The sequence below is a fragment of the Centruroides vittatus genome, unplaced genomic scaffold (genome assembly GCF_030686945.1).
Source record: "Centruroides vittatus isolate TY-2023 unplaced genomic scaffold, ASM3068694v2 contig_341, whole genome shotgun sequence".
NCBI lineage: Eukaryota > Metazoa > Arthropoda > Arachnida > Scorpiones > Buthidae > Centruroides > Centruroides vittatus.
The window spans coordinates 541,608-560,388 of NW_027122166.1; the positions used below are offsets into that span (position 1 = coordinate 541,608).

Below are 18,781 nucleotides of genomic sequence, written 5' to 3' on the forward strand. Positions count from 1 at the left end.
ATTGCAGTAGAGGATATTTTTGTTTAAAACTGTACTCATAAAACACAGTTTTTTCCTTCTCTACTACAACGATAATGCAGTAAATTACGGTTTAATTAATTTTAATTTATCGCTTGTTTTTGGAATCAAATGTAGTACTACCTTAATACAGCACTTTTATCACAAACACTACCTGCAGTCACTAGACATCAGTACAAGTGAGAACGTTTAGTGCCAGATTAGGCACTAAAATACTGAAGTCTTTTTTACTTTTAGAATTAGTGTAATTTGAAACACTAAGAAACTCCCTATATAATTTTTGGAAAATTTTGTTATGTTATACTTATTAAGTTCTTTTAGAAAGTGTACAGAAATATCTTTGTGTTGCAAATAACATTTATTAAAATAATTACAAAAAGCATTCTCTCCTTAAGAAATTAAATTTTAAAATTAGTTTAGTTTTATTTAATTCATTTTTGCCTAGAAAGATTCAGGTTCAGACTGATTTTGAATTTTGATGTTTAACATATACTATACTATAGAAATAAAATGTAAAATCACTTAAATCTTGTACTAGAAGAGACTAATAATAATATACGTTTTCTGTTCTAACATTAACTTTGTAGAAATAACACTACTTACAGTCTGACATCACTAAATGGGAAGGAAATAATTTTTTAAAATGCTCACTAAAAATAATAATAATAAATCTTTCTATGCCAATAGTTTTTCTTGTTATGCTAAATATTGCTTTAGAGAAATTTGAGAGTATTATGAAATATCCAAATAACAGACTTATCATCATCAGTTTACAAAAACATTACACAAAGGACGCTAATATTGTCAGGTACATAAGAGTGTCAAACATCATATTATCTATAGTTTGGTATAATAGTCATAAAATAATGAATTTAATGAAATTTTGTAAACTCTGCTATGGAAGCTCTATTGTACAGTTGACTACAAATCACATAAATTTTGTAATATAAAATCAGCTAAAAAATGAAATTAAATATCTATTATTATTATTTGTGGTTTAATTTAAATCATAAATTTAAACAAACTATAGATGATAAGATACAAAATCACATCAGAATCACAAATAAGGCTATACAACTATCACATTTTGCCGATATTTTTTTTAGCTATTGTAAAATTTTACGAAATACAGATACAACGTTTTGGTTGCCAACTGAAGATAGTTTTTCAATATTGAGTAAATGGCATAAAATCTTTCATCAAGGCTAAAAGTGAAGTAATATTGAATTTAATAAAGTAATGACCACACTGCGAGACCAATAGCATTTGTGCACTTATCACAATGAAACAATAACATATTGATAAAGTTGAATACATATTAAAGAAACTGAAATAAATTAAATTCCAGATAAAAATAATTTCCATTTTATCTTTTATTGAACCTATCACCACAAAACATTCTATTATCCAATAATAAACTAATGTTTCTCAACCATTTCCAAACAGCAATATAAAAATCAGAAAACATTACCAATTTGTACATAACCTTCCTAGAGGTACAGTAAGGTTGCTTTATGTCGGCTTAATATAAGTAGATTTATGCTTTTGTGGATAGCAAACAGTTAACCGTTGGGCGTACAGCAATAATTTTGACGATTAAAGTACATGCTGACTATTTTTATCAAATTCAGGTATATATAATAAAATAATAAGTATTTTAATATCTTTCTATTAATTTTAATTTTGTAAATCATTGAATAAGTGTCAAGACAATCATCTGGGACTACTTGAAGTTGAGCACAAATTTACACAAAATTTTCTTTTACAGAATACACATTGAAACACAATCTCTGCATAAAATAAGACCATAAAACCAATACTATATAGTAAAGTATATAAGATGCTAGATAACTACTTTTGTTCAATAAATATGCACAAAAATTTTTATTTTCTTTCCTTATTATTTTTATAACTAATAAAGCTGATGCAAACTAATTTTTTCTTCAACTTTTAAATTAGTTAAATCATGAGTTGTTAATAAGCATTTTCAAATTTAAAATTATCCATATAAAAATAGAAAAATGAAAACAAAAAACAGAACTTTCAATTAAAAAGAAAATATTTTTAGATACATTAATAACACAGATAATCTAGGGCAATGCTTAACTCTTTAAAACTAAATTTATATAATATAGTGATTAAATAAATGTGAAGTGTTATAATAATCATAATTATAAAGCAAAAAAATCTAATGCTGAATGAAACATAATGGCATTGCAAGTAGTTTAGTCATTTAGGTTGACAAACACTATTCAGTCTGGATATCATCTAATTTTAAGTCCAACAAATTAATTGTGCAGGCATCATGCACTTGCAGAGTGCATATACTCGTTAATTGTCTGTTGTTAAGTTTTTCACTTATTTCATACCATTACATTATAGTTATATAATTACTAATGCTGGCACAGTTTACTCTAATGTGCTCTTAGACTAAAAAACAATAACTATCATTCTAACTTTTGATAAATAGGTCCAATATTACAATAAATTTGTTATGAATGTTTTATTCAGTATATATATTTTTTTAAATCAGAAATTTACTATAAATGTTTAAATATATATTCAATTTAAACAATTGTTAAATTATTTGTAGTTAAACTAGAAGATTAAGTAAAATGTTTCGTTTACAAAAATCAAGAGAAAATGTCAACCTTACATAAAATTTTCAGATAATACTTATATAATTACCAGTTTATTGTTTCAGTAATCTATTTATTCAGTTAAAAAATTCAGTGAATAGAGACACTTTTTTTTTATTTAGAATAACTGTACTACCAATGTGATGAAGTGACAAATTTCAAGGTCAACCAGGTGAAAATCCTGAGGCACTTTAAAGGAAGTAAATAGACAGGTGGGACTTTTTTTAACAGATAAGTTGAAATTAAGCATATGTAGTTTATAAATATATATACCTATCATGATGTATTTAGAACAGACTATCTGACTAAGAAAAAATATTAATATCAAAAGTTTTGGAATTTGATTTAATTACATTTATCAGAAATTAATTATTAATAGTTGTTTTATCTGAAAATACTATTCTTAATGCTAGAGGAGGAATGACTAAATCAATACACAAACAAAATAATATTTTGAATGATGTTTCAGCTTATAGTTGCTAACACATTTATTTCTGTATTAAGTGTGTGTTACATATGCAATGACAGTAAGTTTGTGTTTCTCATCTATGTTTTTAAAATTTTAGTATTGACCTGATGCAACAGTTTTTCATCACAATTATTATCAAATGTACAATTTATTGTTATATGCAGTTTAATCAATTAACAGCTCTTTCACAATTATTTTGATATTAATGTAAGGTGGTACCACCTACAAGATGAAATATAATGATAGTGCACCTTTAATCTATACTTTATGGAAAACATATCTAGCACTAAACATTAAGAAATAGATAATTTTATGCACAGAACAAACATGTACATTACAAAATGATCATTTAAGAAATATGTAACATACACCCTCGTGGCTAGTCTGATGTAGTTGAATACATTATATCCAAATATAAATTTTATTTTAAATTTTTCCCATAGCTTTCATGATAAAAGTTTCTATACAAGCAAATTTTTATTATTATTTAGGAATTAATTTGTAATTACAAAAACACAAAATGCATAAACAAAAATACTTTCAAATTTAACAGTATCTTCTGAGTAAATTGTTGAAAATTTTCTTCATTCCAAAACAAAGCAATAAAAAACTTAACCAACAAGTTCAATGATTTATTACTAAATACTGCTTTTTCTTTTAGTTTAATTTAATATTGTTCTAAAACTAAAAGTCTAGGGACAATTTCCAAAATGGGATCTAGATCTAAATTATAATTCCAATCTGCCTTTACCAAGTATAATCTATTGCTTTTAATAATAGTCAACTATTTATTCAATGAAAGGAAGGATTAGTAGCTCATCTTTGACTGCGTGACTTATCAATACCCAACTCGTATCACCTTTTTTTTTTTTTTTTTTTTTCGATGTTCTAACCTGAAGAAGGTCGTTAAACACGATTGAAAACGTTAGTTAGATTCTATTAAACAAGGCTGCTTATATAAGGTGGTACGAGTTGGGTATTGGAAGGATTAGTTGATACACAATGGTATAAGCTATGGTTTAGACTATTTCTTAAACTGACCTTTTAATTCTAAAACAATAAAATGGAACAAAATGCACTCATTAAGACAAAATAATTCAATCGTCTACGTGAAATACCAGCTATATTCATGTTTTCTTCAAACTAATGGTGAAAAACTGCTAAAAAAATATGCTTTCTTATGTGGTAAAATCAGATTTACCAAAAACCAGCTAGTTCCAGCTTAATTATGTGGTTAAATGTACACATATTTTACAAAATCAGCACAGCCATCATTGAGATCATATCAATAGCAGCTACATCAAAGGTATAGATGTTTGCAGGGCTGTCAAGAGCAAATATGGGGTCTGGGATAGAAAGGATCTTTTTGACTCTTATACCCCATCTGCACAGAGCATTTCAATCTAGATTGTGACCAAGGTCAGCAAATACGCCTTAGTGTGACCTCCCTCGACTGTTTCAATCAATCTCGACTGAAACGAGGTTCAATTGCAATTGACTCGAGAGTTCTTGAAACTAGATCCAGTCATAAAAGAGATCCCACAATCCCACGCACGTGAGAAAATACAAGATGGCAGCGGAACATGTGTCGAGCTATCGACAGAGAAATAAAAAAATATACTGTATTTGGAGAGACAATAAATTCTGTCTATTATTAGATAAATGGCAAGAAAAAGTGCTGTATTTATTTCTAACCAAAACTTCCATTTTGTTTGTTGGTGTTCGTGACTTACCACGTAGTTATGTCAGTTTTATCATCCTGTGTAATAGTCAGGTTGTTCTCAAGTGTGAACAGCGCAACATTAGACTAATGACAGTCACAATCCAGATTGTAGGTAAATCGAAGTAAGTCATGGATTGTGTGCGAATGTAGTATTAGCAGACTCCTTTTTCTGTTTTGTTTTTGAACAAATGAAATATAGAAAATGTAAACAAAATGTACTAACCTTATTGCATCTTTCACTTATTTTTGGAAATTATCACTAACAATTTTGGTCCACATCTAGGACCATCTTCAGGCAGATTTTGAAAAAAAGATTCTTTCTGGTGTTAGTCTTCTAGATGCATAGCCAGGAAATTGTGGATCTTTTGCTCAATTTTTCTGGTGGGTTTATTGGTTTTGTCTAGAATAGATCTACAATTCCATCCTGTTTATGCATTACTTTTGCTTATGCAAAAATGCACCTAGAAGGCTATCAATTCACAGCTACTAATTTAATGCAAATAATTGAGGCTATACAGAACTGCTCACCATCTGAAGACTTCTGGATCACTGTTTTGGACTTCAAGGCTCTATATCCATTGGTTAAACTGGAGCCCTGTTTTTGCAGTTTACAAGACTGGCTTATGACAAAGGTAGCAAACTGTACGGACCATAAATACTAGAACTATCTCATATGCTTTGTTACACCTCCTGCTTACAATTGGATGGGAAGATGTTCCTTAAAAAAAAGCTATGGGTAGCCACTATTAGGTAACTTGGCTGAAATTGTAGTATCTCTCTCAGTAACCAAGATCATCCCAAAATTCCTTTCCAATATTGAAATGTATAAAAGATACATTGACGATGTATGCAACATCTGAAAAACAAAACCAAACATCGATGAATTTATATACTGTATGAATAGCAAACCATATGATCTTACAGTTGAGTTAAAACAAAGGAATAATAGAGAGGCTCATTTTTTGAACATTAATATCACCTTTAATGTGGATAGGATACTAAAATATGCCACAAACTGAGCTCTATTCCAATATACATCCCAGCTGATTCTATCTAATGATCCATACAACTTCAGAGTAGTGGCCATTAGAGCACTTATTAGAAAGGCTCACACACACTGTAACAAAGAGCAAGACAACCTGAAGGAAATAAAAAGAATAGCAAAGATTGCTGAAATGTGCAACTATAGTATATAAAGTGACAAATAAGCAGACCCCCCAATTCAAAAATAAATGAAAAGAACTCCAAAAAAATATTCTACAGCAAGATACATCTCCCTTCTGTATTTTTATAACATATGAATGCCATGTGCATTCTTTGTGTCAAGAAATTAAAGCATATATTAACACAAAAATCACTTACAGACGTAAGCCTGATACATTCAAAATGCTTAGGAATGAGAAGAATCAAGCAGACAAAGAAAGAACAAAAAATTCCACTGAAGGATAGATAGCAGGTTTACTAGAGACCTTATGTATATCAGGTTTACAAAATCTCTCAAACAATGCCTCCCTGAACACAAAACAGTTACTGAAAAGAAGAAGAAAAAAAACCACTGCCTTGGCTATATATGCCAGTGAGAACAGTATTACACCAGAACTAAACAGGCTACCATAATACAACAAACCTGCCATATAAACCACCTTAGGAATTTGGAGGCATTAGAGATTTTTAAAGCAGACCGCCAAGGCCTTTTGATTAATTTTAAAGACAAAAAACAAATCTGAAAGGCATGGCAAGCTATGTATAATTTGGCACTATAATGAATGACGTATACACACACATTTAAAAATTCATAAAAAGAAATGTTTGAAATTCTAATACCTTGGAGCCAAATAGTACACCACTAACTCTGGTGCTAGAGAAAGAATCTGCCTGAAGATGCTTTCAAAATCTGCCTGAAGATGGTCCTAGACATGGACTGAAAACATTAGTGATAATTTCCAAAAATGAGTGCAGCACAATAAGGTTAGTATGTTTTATTTATAACTAGCAGACCCGGCCACGCGTTGTTGTAGCTCAAAATTATCTATTATAAATGTATAACACTTCCCCCATGGGGAAATTTCAAAAAATCCCTTCTTAGTGTACATTCTCTTGACGTACCCAATTAAAACGCAATGAAATACGCATCTAAAATAGTATAATAAAAGTTGAGTTCTTCGCAGTAAGCCTTAATCCTGTCCCTATCCCTCGCAAGGAAATATTGAAAAATCCCTTTTTAGAGTATATTCTGTTGACGTAACCTATTAAAACGCAATCAAAAATGCAAAAAACTGCATGTAAAATAGTATAATAGAAACAGAGTTCTTCACGATAAGCCTTAATCCTGTTCATCTCCCTTCAGTAGGGGGAATTTCGACGCATATATTATATAAAAACACGTGCGTATTCAAATACAACGTTGTGTCAAAATTTCAAAGTAATCAGTAGGAACAAACAAACATTATATTTTATTTATATAGATAGATAGAAAATGATCTGCTTTAGTACATTCTCACAGAAAAGAAAACTTAGGTCGTTGGAGTTAGCGCCATCTGTTGAACATAAAAGCCTTAATCCATATATAAAGATATTTTTGGAAGGGGGGAAATGGTAGTCTTCACATATGCCAGAAACCTTTGCGGGAGTCTATTAAACAACTTCCTGAAGTTTCATGGCAATCAGATAAATGGTGTGGTAATGCATGGAGGACAAACAGACAGACACCAGACATGCATTCGTTTTTATATATACAGATTAATGCTTTGTTTAGTGGATTGTTTTATATAGAATGTTTCTTTATTAATAAAAAAAAAAAAACAGTCTTAAAGATTTTATTTTCTGTCAGTCAGTAAAAGTAAGAATAATTTTATAATGGTACGAACCATTATAAAAGGAACCATAAAATCTTAGGGAATCTTGGGGAAAAAATCTTAGCTCTCCCTCTTGACAGACCAAGAGGTTTGACATCTGGGGAAATTATGAAACCTCCTGCCCAAAGACATTTTAAGTTCCTTCCCACTAAAAGATTTATTTTAATAAAACCAAGAAAGTATGTGATTCTGATTTAATGCAAAGTGTACTGGACAGAAATTGGGAGTTTCATAAAATGTGGAAAACTTGATAAAGACACTGCAAGACAAGAGGGTACAAAAAGAAAAGCTATGAGAAATAGTCACAGTAAAAATAGTTCATACCAACACAGGTTCAGAAATGCTTGGTTTCCAAGCATTGACGTTCTGGATAAGATACACAACAGTTTACATCACTCTACAAAGGTCTGTCTTGGCTTTTGAGTTATTAATGGGAATGTCATATCCTTCACAGGTTATTTCCTTCATTAGGTACTGACAGAATCTGGTAGTTTTCCATTCCAACTATGTACTCAAATCAGGAACAAGCAGATAGCACTTTAATCCATTTGCTCCTGATTTTAGTACATAGAGTGGAAAACCATCAGATTCTGTCAGTACCTTGTGATGAAGGAAATCACCTGCAAGGGATAAGATATTTCCATTAATAACTCGGAAATCAAGACAGACATTTGTAAGGTGATGTGAACAGTTGTGTACTTTTTCAGACCATCAAATCTCATAAACCAAGCATTTCCAGACCTCTATTGATATAAACTATTTTAATTGCCTACATATGAGAAACTCGATTCTGAGGTTATGCTGTACATTTTTGAGACACCCAGTATATGCTATTAAAAATATCCCTCTTTTCTTAAGGATTATAGGTGTTTTGATTTGTAAATTTACTCAACATGGATGTAGTCAGTTTTGCAAATAGAAAATTTAATTGTTTTTATGTACTTACATATACATGATTGAAACATTTAGAACTACAATTTACATATCAATGTTTTTGTAAAAAATATAGTTTATCAAATCTACAAAATTTGAACAAGCAAGTTTTCAAACTTGATTTCATAACACAGATAATAAACAAGGAAAACTCTGTTCTAAAAAAACTATATATATACACTTGGATAATCAATAATATATATTAATAGTATTATTGATGAATAAAAGACTACATAAATTAGAAATTCACAATATTTCATATTTATCAAATTAGGTAACACTTTCTTGAATGAATTAGTTAGCAAATTTATTAATAATAAAAATGATTTTGTAACTGTAACTGAGTCATAATCTATCAATAAATTTTAAATATAAACTAATAATGGCATCCCTATCAATAGTAACAAGTTTGTATTAAATCATTATTTTATATCTTAGTATTTTTCTAACAAATAACAAATTTTTCTAACCAGTAAAATTTATTCTAAAAACACAGTAAATTTGGAAACATTATTTATATATTTGATTTAATTCCAAAAGTCATCATTAGATGAAAAATGGTGTTGTATTTAACAGAAGTGTCAGTAAACTGACAAAAAAAAAACCAACACAATCTTATATTTAATTTAGAGTGTAATAATATCATACCAAATACTATAAATGTGCCATTTTATAATTTTTTCAGATCCAATAAATTAACCATTTTAATCACAGTTGATAATATTTTGATGAAAATTTTAAAGCCAAAGCCATTAAAATTCAATATTTTCAATGTAGATATTGTTATAAGTTACCAGTACAATAAAACTATTATCTGAAAAATTTTCCAAATATCTATTTAAAATGTAAAGATTATACATTCATGCTATACTAAAACTGCTAATAAACAAATATTAAGCTACTGAATAATTACAGAGTTATTTTGTAAGAAGTGGATAAAATAAACTCTGAGTCATTTTGTACTTTAATATTACATTGCTACAGAATGTGGTCTGCTATTAAGATAATTTTATTAAATAGGTTAAAAAACTAACTATAATATGAAGAGTTGAATTCCAAAGTTTTAACTCGTCTCCAAATTTGGAGATGAGTTTCATTCATCTATAAAATGTATTGCTGAAACAATTGCTCACATCAATTCTTGAAAAAATTTTAAATGAGAGCTCATAAATGATTAGTATAGATAAGCTTTTAGATAGGTAATAAGATCTTTAACTGGCTTTGTAAAAAGAATGAGAATTAATACAGAGGTGCAGATAATGTTTGATCATACAACAAAGTTAAGGAGAAATTTGTAGTAGAAAATTAATATTGGTTTGTTTAGAAAGTTCATAGCAATTTTTCAGAGAAATAAAAGATAGGCTATATTTTTATACTTATAAATAAAAATATACTTTTATTCAAGTATGCACTGTTGTTTTTAATGACATGTTGCCATCTATGGGTGAACTTCATGATATCCTCTTTGCAGAACTTTCCAGTTTTTCTCTTGAAAAACTGTTCAATGTGGTTTTTGCAATCTTTCAATGTATCAAAGTTTTTATCACAAAGGGAATTCTGCAGAGAACAAAACAAATATTAGTCTGAGGGGCAAAGGTCAGGTGAGTATGGGAGTGGGGTAAAATATCCTTATCCACAATGCCTTTTCTATTGGCCAGTTCCAGAAGTTTTTCTTTAATTGCTATGTTCAGTTTATCCAGTTAGGAACAGTTCATAGTACAGGATTCTTTTCCAATCCCATCAGACAGTGAGCATGACCTTTGGATGAAGACTGCCAACCTTTGGAGTTTTTAATGGTGGTTCATTTTTCTTACCTCACGATTGTTTTTGGCTGATGATGATATAAACAATCCACTTTTCATCACCTGTCATTAATGCTTCAAAAAGGATCATTTTCATTTTGTTTTTCAAGAGAATCACAAATGGAGATGCAATCCAGTAAGTTTTTTTTTCTGTTAAACTGTGAGGTATTCAAATGTAATTATTCACAAATCCGAGCTTCTTTAGATGTTGAAATACAGTATTGTTTGATGACTTCACTATGTCTACAATCTCTCAAGTTGTGTAACGAGGATTTTCATCCAATAATGTTTTGATCTTGTCCTCTTCAATAACAAAAGGTCTTCCTGAGCAGGAAGCATCTTTAAGGCTGAAATTACCCACTTTAAATTTAGCAAACCACTTTCGAACAGTTGATTATGCTACATCACTCCCACCATAATCATCACACATTTCTTTTGCTATTTGTACAGCATTTTTGTCTTTACGATAGAAGAAAAAGAAACAAGTGTCGAAAATGCACATTGTTCACATCCATTTTCACAAGACAAATTAAATGATATTTGAATAATCTTAATGGTATTTCTTTTTGTAAAGGACATGTCTCAAGATCATTTTTCATAATATTCAATGATTTATACAATTCTAATAATTTTCACATCAATCAATAAATCAACTGTTGGCTATCAAAAATCGCTACAAACTTTCCAAACAACCCATTATAGCTATAGCTGGAAAATGTTACAACAAAATGTATCAGTGTCTCAGCTAAGACTATAGGCATTAATTCAGAAAATTCACCAATATATAGGGAAACCACATGCTTTAAAAATAAAATTGGAATGTTGTTTACTTTGTTTTTGATCAGTTCGGTCATTCATTATATTGCTGCCTACTTACACAGTTATGTGCTTGCAGATGAGCCTGTTTCCATTACCAAACCAACAGTTTCAATTTTTAGAAAAAATCAAAATCAAGCTCTAAAAAAATTGAAAAAGAAAATATTTTTCAATGTCTTTTTGACACATTTAAATGGGTGAAATTACATGTCAGTTTGAATTAAAATAAAATTTTTACTTGTTCTCTGCACTAAAAATTTTCAAATTAACAAACTGTTTTTAAAAACTTTCTCCAAACCATCTTGATAAAACAGGTGAATAAGGTTTTATCATCATTTTATAAACATTATCTTCCTTTATTTTTCATATTTTTTTGTGGATCTATTATAAAATAAAAAAAATATTCATGTGAAATATATGCAAATAAGTTTTTAGGAAAAATTGCATGACTGTTGTCATCATAAAAACAGCTGTTTTGGATGTAAAAAAATTGATTAATTATTGCTCAATACTAAAAATAGTCCTTCATTGTGTTGGCAATAACTTCAATTTTATTTCTGTTAATTAACATATTAAAACAACTTTATAATTGTATGTGCTATTCTATAATGATGACATGTGCTTAAATTAAAGCACTCTTTTAATTAAAAATTTTTTTACATTAATTCATGTTCAGCAATGGATGGAAAATTACATACTAGGCCTACTTCTATGATTTATTTCTATTACTTCTATGATTTAATTTTCTAAACTGTGTAATAGTAATTTTTAATTTATTTGTAAATTGCTGTTTGGTTTTGTTTGCTAGTTTGTAATAATATTTGGAGAAATTTTGTATGTAGGGGGAATTTTTGATCCTGAAAATATTCTGCACCTCTGCTATCCATATTTGTCAGTGTATTTTCATTATCATCATCACAATTTTGTTGTTTGTTCAACTCTTCATGCCCAATTTTAATATTTGGAATTCTTAAACTGTCATTAGCAATCAAGGTCTAACTAATATTCTTTAAACCATAAAATCATCTTAATGGAACTGATATGAGTTTTGTTATTGTTAAATCATTTCATTAGTAATACACAATCTAATGATGATAATGACTTTTATATATTATTATTAATAATAATAAAATAATACACATTTTTGTGTATACACTACATTTAAAGTACATTTATTATTATTTCTATTTTTTTTTAAAAAAAGTAATACATAGTTATCATTAATGTGAAAAATGTATTCTTAAATCACAAAAACCAATTTTGTTATAATATTTAAAACGATTTATAAAGGACATCAAAAATTTTATTTTTAATTTTAATTTGAATGCTATTTTTTAAATTTAAACATACAAGTTTGTTTTAATCTTCTGAAAGAATTCTAAATTCTAGAATATCCTTAATTCAAAGTAAATATAGATTTTCTTTCCCAACATTTTACAAATAGGACTACAAATGTTAATTATTTCATATTAAGTGTGTATTAAGAATTGCAAATTTTATAACAAGTATGTTTTGTATTTTCTGTTCTCTTATAGATTCAATTGTTTATTGAATTTAAAGTTAGATTTAAACACAGAAAAAAAATTAAACTACAGTTACTGAAGTTTATTAACATAATATTAAGTATTCTTAGAATTCTTTTATAAATATATTTTAAAAGAAAAGATTGCATCCAAACATCTTAAAAGCTTCTAGTATATATATTAAAAAAAAATAATATATAAGAGAGAAAAAGGTTGACAAAATGTCAAAAAGTTAAACATTAAAATACACTGGTAAAAAATTATATACATGTAAGGTAAAAGTACTGTTTAATAAAACATTTCCTTATTTATTTTACATAGAGAAATTTTATGAATCAGAAAAAATTCAAAACATTTTCTGTAATGTTAAAAATTCAAATTGGGAAACAACACAGCTTGACTAACTGTTCATGAATTTAAATGCTTCTTATTTCTAGAAACAATTATTCATTTAAAATTTCACTTGTCTATCAGCATCATAATAATACATAAATTAAATCTAGATATCATTCTGCATTGCTATAATTACAAATGGTTTCTTTACCATATAAATTCATTTATTCTAAACTATAAATGTTTGATTGTATCTGTCTGCTTCAAAATTCACTTTAATTATGTTAAGGTCGTCAACACAAACTATTCTGGAGCTTAAAAATTACAGTATCAAATAATTCACTTCTAATTTATTTGGCTCCAATCAGGAAACACACCAATTAAAATATAATTTCCTATTAATTTTTATGGTCAAAAATTATTAGTAATGCTTTTACTGATATTTAAGCACACAAAACCTTGTTAATAATATTTTAAAACTCACTATGAAGATATTGAGTGCAAATAGAATGGCAAATCCTATATATCATGTCTAGAAAATGTGTTTAATATTCATTAATTATAATTAATTTATATCAATTAACTAATTGAATTATTTCATAAATGTTTTAAAAACTAAATTAAATCAAACAAATAACATTACAAGATAACAGTTTAATAATAATATTAATATTTTTTTTACAATTTATTTTCTTCTAATATTAGAATTGAAACATGGCCAAAAGATCTTTCAGTAAAATTTTCCGACAGACAAAATTTGAATAGTTTCTTGACTTTTATTTAACAGTTTTTTTTTTAAATCTGTAACATTTCTAATTTAATTTCAGACTGAAAAAGTTCCTTTGAAAAATAAATAAAAAAATAAGACATTATATAAGACTAACAAACTTATTCAGATAAAGAAACAATAATATTTTTACAATTTCACTTTGTTTAAAATTTAATAACCAGAAATAGAATTAAACTAATACTAAATTAGAACTAACTACCTTATTACAACTACAAGACTGAATTTAGCTGAAGTCAATGTGCATCAGAATTTCCAAATTTTGATGCACATAGGACACACTACTTTATTTTTTTATGACATTTTACAATTTTTATTTATACGTTTGGGGTTATATAAACCTCAAAATACCTGTTGTGTTAAACAGCATTTACATCACATTTTATGTTGTTTGTTAGAATAAAACTAGAAACAAGTATTAATTATTTGTGCAAGTCATTAGTTCTTGTAATATGAGATTGTGTTTTTGTTCATGGGATTTATTAGTTTCCTACTATTATATGATTTTTCACTTGATGAAATGGATTCACGTATTATGAAGCATTGTTAGATTTGCATAGCTCAAAAATATCTTATTTTAGAATTAAAACAGATAGTAAACTTCCAGCAGATACAGTACAATCAGAAAACAGATCAAGAGATCAATGTGTCTCAGAAATAAAGACAGCAAGACAAGTATCGAGTGTAACAAACAAAACATGTTTATAATAATCACAGTAAAATCATCTATAAAGGTTGAAAAAATGAAATTTTAGTTTACCTATGAATTATTTCAATAGATTAAATAAAAATATGTCAGAATTTTGGAATTTATTTGAAATTTTAACAATTTTGTGCCATTTAATAAGTAACAATAATCAATTAACAAATACATTTTATTATTATAAATACTTTTAAGTGAAAAAAAGTAATCAACATCAATGTAAATTATGTCAGAATATAAACAATAACTGCCATTTATTTGCCTGGAATCACATTGATCCCATATACCAGGAATATACTTTTTTTTAAATGATACCTGACAGATTAATTAATTGTATATCATAAAAATATGCATTTAAGTCATCATTTTTTTTATGTACTTTGATATTATAATTACAAATAAAAATTTATACAACTGAACTGTTTATTACAAAACAGTAACACAGTCTATTAAATGATGATAATATAAACATATGAACAACATTACATCAAATACGATATAATTAATTGGGTTAATAATAATAAAATTTTAATATTGTGGAAAACATGGACAAATTTCAAATCATATATGAAATTAACAATGCATGATATACAAGAATCAGCACTATATAAGAAACAAGCACACTTCTGTTTTTTAGTTTTTGAAAAGCCTTCTTTAACAAAATGATAAAAATGTTTAATTTTTCTTGTATATTGTGTCCAATGATGATATATTTATTATGTATATTATACTATATATATAGTGTAAAATATTTTAATACATACATACTGTATTTACTTGCATATAAGATGAGGTTTTCATTCATTTTTCACTGTTTCTAAAACCTAGGTCATCTTCTTATATGTGCAAGTGAAGGATTCTTTGTGTTTTTGCAATAATTTCTGTGAACCACGTATAGTTCATGCTATCATTATAGGTCTACAGTCTATTTATCATAAGTTGGGACCTACTGTAAACAAAGATACACCCTCTTTGTTTATTGGTTTAAACCTACATCCATTAATTAAAAGTCACATTGCATCTCATTTGTCCGAGGAAAATAGTTCTTCATTACTTATAAATCATTAATGAAATACTGGTCACTTAGCAATGATTATAAATGTAGTTATTTCATATTTCTTAAATTGTTATTTTTAATGAATATTAGCACATTCTGCATCACTATAAATAAACTTTTTCTGGTCATGTACTGTACATTATAATTAGGGAATTCAATCCTGGCCCTTATTTCTAATCCCAAGATTTTGGGATTATACTTAGTCAATCCTGGAATAATTTTGGTATTGAAGTTTAATAAAAAAAATAAAAAATAAGAAAATCTTACAGAAATCAGCTCTTTAATCAACAAATCAAACTTTAGACAAAAATCAACGTATTTTACGGTATACACCTAGCTAATCTAATCACTAACTAATCAGACTTAGAGTCAGACTAACCAGAGTTAAAATCACTCAGTCTTCATGTTAAAGTTATTCTTTTTCAAGCATCAGTGAGATCTCTTTAAACTTACATAAATTGAAAAAAAAACCTTTATGCAACAAACTATGCAAATAAATGTTGAAAATTAGCAAAAATCTCTCTTAACATTGACTAAATAGACGACTTTCATGTAACAACCTAGTAAGTTTCTTAGCAAAAAGTATTTAAAAATAATATTAATTAGTCACATTTTTCTTAAATATAAAGAAAACTAATCTAATAGGAACATTGTAATTTGAACTGCAAAAATATGATCTGAGAAATAACAAGTCTGCTTCTCAATTTGTTACACATATATGTACGCTGATATATTCTGTTGTGTATATATGCTCTGTCACACATATATACATACACGCGTGTGACAGAGCTGTGGACTGTACATCAATGATAGATAACATAAATACACTTGACGTGATACAATTTTGTTTACGCACAACCTGCATCAATTCTAAAGATGTGTGTAACATTTCTCAAGCTTGGAAGTTTTGTTACGAAGGGGAAAGTTCCCCACAGCTCTATTTAATGTACATCCCTATCCCTATCCCTTTGTTTATATATCCAATATAATTACATTGTGTTATTGTGCCACACGTATTACGTATGTCAACAGCACGTATGATACCATGGCAACACGAATGCGCAACGGTTCTGTTCGAAAGTTTGAATACATTCTGAAAGAGTTTTGAACTTGTAATGAATCTCAATAGTTAGAACCTGAGGAAGAGCGAGTTAACGGTCGAAAACATTGTTTCAATTAATTTTTACTGGTTTTTTCAAAGGTTGTTTGGGTGAATTATACAATTTTGTTTAATCGACTACAGTGTATTTGATCCTTAGAAGCTTTAAATTTTAATATAAATGAGTCTCGAGCATATTATTTATGTTCATTATTCAATTTAAATTGGATGCAACAACCAGAGGCTGGTGGAAACACTCACTTAAGAGTGATGATATTCCTCCATTAAATGACTTATTAGAATTTTTGAAAGGTCATGTTAGAACTCTACAGCCAACCAAAAGTGCTCTCAACTGCACCAGAAAATCAATTGGCACCTGCAAAAATTCAAAAATGAAGTATATTACCAGGTAACCCAGAGAGAACTGCTTGCCTATCATTTTAGTTCAAAATACAAGAAGTTTTATGTTAAAATGATAGGCAAGCAATTCTGTTAAGAGTACTGGCACTGAACGTTTTGCTTCATGCAGTCCATTTTGCAACTTTTTTAAAATGATGTCAATCCCGAAAATCTCGGGATCAGGAAAACTTAATCCTGAAAATTTGGGACTAAAAAGTGGTTGGGATCCCAAGATCAAATCCTCTAATTATAATGTTTTGATTTAGTTTTCCATTCATCTCATATTAAGGCAAACATGGTTGTTGGCCTTAATACATGCATTTCATAATATTTTATTTGTGATTAAACAAAATAAAATTAAAATTGTATTAATAAATATAATTTTCTTTATTTTGATCTTTTAAGTCATACCTAGTCCTATATGCAAGATCATCTTATACACAAGTAAATATAGTATATACATATAATACATTTTAACACTATATATACATTTTTAAGAAAACAAAGGATATATATATCAGACAGTCAAGGATAATCCAAGATAAAGCATTTCTAATTACAATAGAATCCTGATTATATGAGGTTCCATATTATCCACGGCAAACCCATAAGTGAATACTTATACTGTAATTCATGGAAAACTTTAAAATGATGACATGTTCCAAAATGATTTGTTTCTGTTATCCTTTATCATTTAACTTCATGAGACAACCATTCAAATTAAAATGTAACTAGGATAATACAAATACAAATTTCATATTCTTAAAATTACCCATATGACATAAAATTTACCCACATATATTTTTAATCTCAAATGGCCATAGTCATCTGTTAGCTACATTATATGGGATAATCAAAGTTCTACTTTATGACAAATGACTGAATTAGAACCTCATTTAACCATTATGAATTGTGCATGTCCCTTATAAAATTTGAAAAATTTGACTTTAAGCCATTCATTTATAATATAATCAAGATGGGTTAATGATAATAATAAGTGCACAGCCCAAATGGTTAGAAACACATTGCACTAACCTTGTATAGCTTTGCAGTTAATATTTAAAACATAACTAATGTTTTTGACCCACTCTAGGATCTTCTTCAGTGTTCTATAAGTTTTTCCTGTGCAATCAGAGTTCGATTCCAATTTTTAAACATTCCAGTCACCAATTGGAATCAAACTCAGATTGAACTGAAAAAACTTATAGAACACCTGAAGAAGATCCAAGAGTGGGTTGAAAATGTTAGTGTTACGTTTTAAATATTAACAGCAAAGCTATACAAAGTTAGTATATTATCACTTTGTTCATTGGATGGATCTGACCAAATGGTTAGGAGTTTAAAGTTGAAATTTGATACACAGTTAGGGTAGAGGGAGAAGGTTAAGGATTACTCTGAAGAACTCGGATTCCATTGTACTATTTTAGATGCGGTTTTTTGCATTTTTGCAGGAAATCAAACACATTTTTAAACCCTTCTAAAAATTCTCTAATTAGTCTCGGAAGAGGGAGACCTAATTTTTGCACCCAGTGAAAACAGGTAACATCAGCTATAATGTAATAATCTTAAGCTTTGCTATCATTACTTTTTGCCCGAGCAATGCCAGGCTCATCTGCTAGTTTTAA

General features: G+C 28.1%; 1 protein-coding gene across 3 annotated transcripts in view; it reads right to left on the reverse strand.

Annotated features, from left to right (window-relative positions):
• LOC136974069 (pumilio homolog 2-like) overlaps positions 1-18,781 on the reverse strand; it is a 100,394-nt gene that overhangs the window by 51,986 nt on the left and 29,627 nt on the right. The window lies entirely within an intron of this gene.